This window comes from Sprattus sprattus, assembly GCF_963457725.1.
Source record: "Sprattus sprattus genome assembly, chromosome: 3".
In the NCBI taxonomy this organism is placed as follows: Eukaryota; Metazoa; Chordata; class Actinopteri; order Clupeiformes; family Clupeidae; genus Sprattus; species Sprattus sprattus.
Genome location: NC_137922.1, coordinates 3,260,530 through 3,264,300, shown reverse-complemented (window position 1 = coordinate 3,264,300; position 3,771 = coordinate 3,260,530).

Here is a 3,771-nt window from a genome sequence, read left to right as displayed (position 1 = left end):
TCCGTCCCCACCACTCTCCCTACGTAAGGCGACAATCATCAGTTAATAACTCTGCACAGCTGATAAGGCGGTGTTAGTGTCCCCCCCAGTTAAAAAATTCCATCTGCAACGCTGAATTGAACAGAAGAATAAATGACAAAAATAAAGAAAACATAACTAAGAGGCAGGACGGGATTTAACAATTTAAGTATTTCAGACAGTTAAATACTAACAGGTTCGGTAAGAATTACTACATTGTATTCAAGTAATTGTTATACTGTAAAACCACTTGCCAAGACAATTTTAATTGTCTCCCGTCAACTCTGACAAGACAAACATTTCAATTCAATCCAGTGCCTGCAACCTAAACAGAAACATGCATGATGGACTGTCAGTAATGGCAGCATTATACAATGGAACAGTAAGTGTTATTTTTCTCAGGATTAATCTGTTTAAGATTGTTAAATGTGTTATTCAATAACACAAAGCTAACATGTGTTTCAATGTGTTTACCTCAAAGACGGTACCGGATATAAACAATGAAATTCATATTGATGATCAAACCCATTAACTCACTCTATGTACCTTGTTAACTACTTACAGCATCACCATTTTTCTCAGTAATTATATTTCCAAAGGTGCTATTGACATGAATTGTTCACCAGATGTTGGTAATAACCCTAGTCACCCATACATACAAAGACACCCAAACAAATTAGTTCAGAAATGAAGTTATGTGTAATAATGTGAAATGACACAGTGAAAAAATTATTGAACACATGAAGAAAGAGATCATGGAAAGCCAAGACAACAGCTGAAATCTATTAGTAATTAGAAAGCAATCTGGCCCCTTGTCAGTGCAAATTAATATCAGCTGTTTCAGTCCCAACTGATGAAAGGTGTCTAATTACCAAGGTCTCACACAAGAAACATCTCATGTTGAGTAAATGAAAAGACCTTTGCAAGACCTTTGCAACCTTATTGTTGCAAAACTTACTGTTGGCATTGGTAATGGATGCATTTCTAAACTTCTGAATGTTCCAGTAAAGACTGTTGGGGCCATAATCCGGAAGGGGAAAGATCATTTCACCACAAACTGGTCCTCCTTGCAAGATTTCTGACAGAGGAGTGAAAATAACTATCATAATTATCAGAAGAGTTGTCCAAGAGCCAAGGACCACTTGTAGAGAGCTTCAGAAAGACCTGGAATTAGCAGGTACAATTGTGATCCTTCTGTCAATACAAACTTCATTAGTGAACTTTCCCATAATGAACTCATTACACATCATAAAAATGAAAGTGACTAGTTACCAGCCACTTTGAAAATGTAATGGTGGCTAACAGTAGCAGTTAAAAAAAGACACGCACACGAGCGCAGCAGCAGCTCTTGCGAATAGCAGCTGCTTGGGAGGACAAGACGTGAAGCACGAAGACGAACAGCAAACAGTGACAATAAGCAAACCGAGCTAGCAGCAGAACACTCCCAGCAAAACAGCAGCGGCGTCAAACCACCCAGGCCAATTCCGAACATCCATAAGGCACGGAACGCAGCATGACAGAGGTCACGACTATGCGTTCGCTACCTGTCTGTAGCACACAACGAGCGTACAATCCAACTCGGAGCGAAACAGGATTTAACACGGACCCAACCAAACATGGCAGAGCTACTGCCACTAACTAGTGGACCTGAGCTTGACGCAGCAGGTATCGTGGAGTACGATGCATGCAGAGTTGGCACCAGGGGCGAATCTAGGTTCCGACTTTTGGGGGGGCTAAGCCCCTAGAGAAATCCTATTATTTTTCCTGTAACCCATCAGAACTAGGGGGGTCTGGGGGCATGCTCCCCCAGAAGATTTTTTTGAAAATATTCTTTTAAATAGTGTCCTCTAGTGGGTTTTAGGTGAGAAATTAACAAATTTAGATTTAAAATATGGCACAACAACATATTAAAGACATCTGCTGAGAGGTGCTTATTATACCGTAGCATAATCATTTCATGAAAAGAGACAGATTAGTTGCAGTTGTAGCTCAGACTTACGATGGGGCAGCTGTAATGGGCGGGCCTTGTTTGGTGTGTGTATTTACGATGAAACGTACCTTGTGATAAAGGCAGTCCGAGTACTTTTCTCCGGCGCTTTCTCCTTCCAATCCTCAGTATAATTCAAACTATTAACATGGAGCGGCATCAACGGTTAACGTTGTAGGCTGGAATTCACTAGCTAGTTATATCTGGCTGAGCTACTGAGTAGGCTAGCATACCCACAGGATCAATGAACCGTCATGATCAAAAGAGCCACGACATCTATTGTGCTGTTCTGTTGTCATTTGTGCAGGGAAATAGCACCCTCTAGTGGTGTAGAGTTCCAACCGAACAGTTGTATTAATCTGACAGTGTTTCCGTGGTAACAACACGATACAAATTTAAGTTGAGCAGTACGATTTTTCCTGCCGATCTAAATGGTCAAAAAGCGTTTGTCTGTAAGTGTTTTCCTGATAACAGTTGTTTAAATATTACTTGTATATGTAACCTAAGGGACTTTTAAGGTCTTGGCTCTGGACACGACTACGCCACCTGGTGGCTTTCACACCAAGATATAAGGTGGATATGATGTATACCTTTTTCGAGAGACAAGCGGTTTCTCGCTCAGGTTCGCTCTAGTGAAGACAGAGACAAGGTACTCCAATGATAAAAATGACAATATTTATTTATACAATTTCTATGGGTGGAGGATGGCGGGAGAGTTGAAAAGGGCTGGATAGTTGGTACCGGCTGCCACCAGGATGGTAGGGGGCATAGGGAGCAGCTGTTACAAGGAGGTTACCTGTCTGAGGAAAAGGGGAATGAGACCGACACGCCACCCGTGCTCTGGATTTGTACTCCTACTCACACAAACTCTGCACACAACACACATAGGAACATGCACTGCAAACAGGTATCAACAAATTGTGAGGTGCGCGTTACCACTCAAGGGCATGCAGTGCCCAAAGGAAAAGACTCAGGTCCGATAACCTGCCCCGCAGACAGCTGTGATATTCTGGGGAGGAAGGGGGAAGAGGAGTTGGGGTTAAGCCTATTGGGCTGAAACTAGGCCGAGTTTCAGCATCAAAAAGGTTCATTCACTAGGGACCAAACTGGGGCAGCCAATACAACCCTGATCGCACTGGCACGACGGGGAGGAGGGGGGATAAATACTGAAAGAAAATAATAAAGTGTAGTACACTAAACCTAGCTCACACCTAGGCTAGGTCCAACAAACAAATATGAAAACAAACAAACCAAAAACTACAACGAGCAAACACTGAAATGAAACTAAATTTAAGGCAAAGCAAAGCAGCAGTGGCAAAACTCCTGAACAAAGGAAATAAAATGGTTTATCTAATTGTACATACTCGAAATATTATTTGTAACCAATCACAATATAACATTTTCAGGTTACCTTCAGAAATGACAAACCCAAACACGGACAATTGGTTCTCTGGCAACCTCCAACAGTCTTCTCACTGCACCACAGCTTAATGTCATTCAACCAAACCTATATTTAAAACATCACCATTAGGCGTACACAGAACTTTTGGTAGACAGGCAGATTAATGTGATGGGTAAAATCGTATGTGTGCGTTAATACCTTCAGTAGCAAAACGCACACGCTACCCGGAAGCGTTTGGATGATGTTGACACCTGTTGCCAGACAGTACACTTAGATACCGTACGGTACATTCACACAATAACTTAAAAGTACGTTTCGTCATACATCTACATGCCGACAGGGGAAATCATTCACAGCACATACC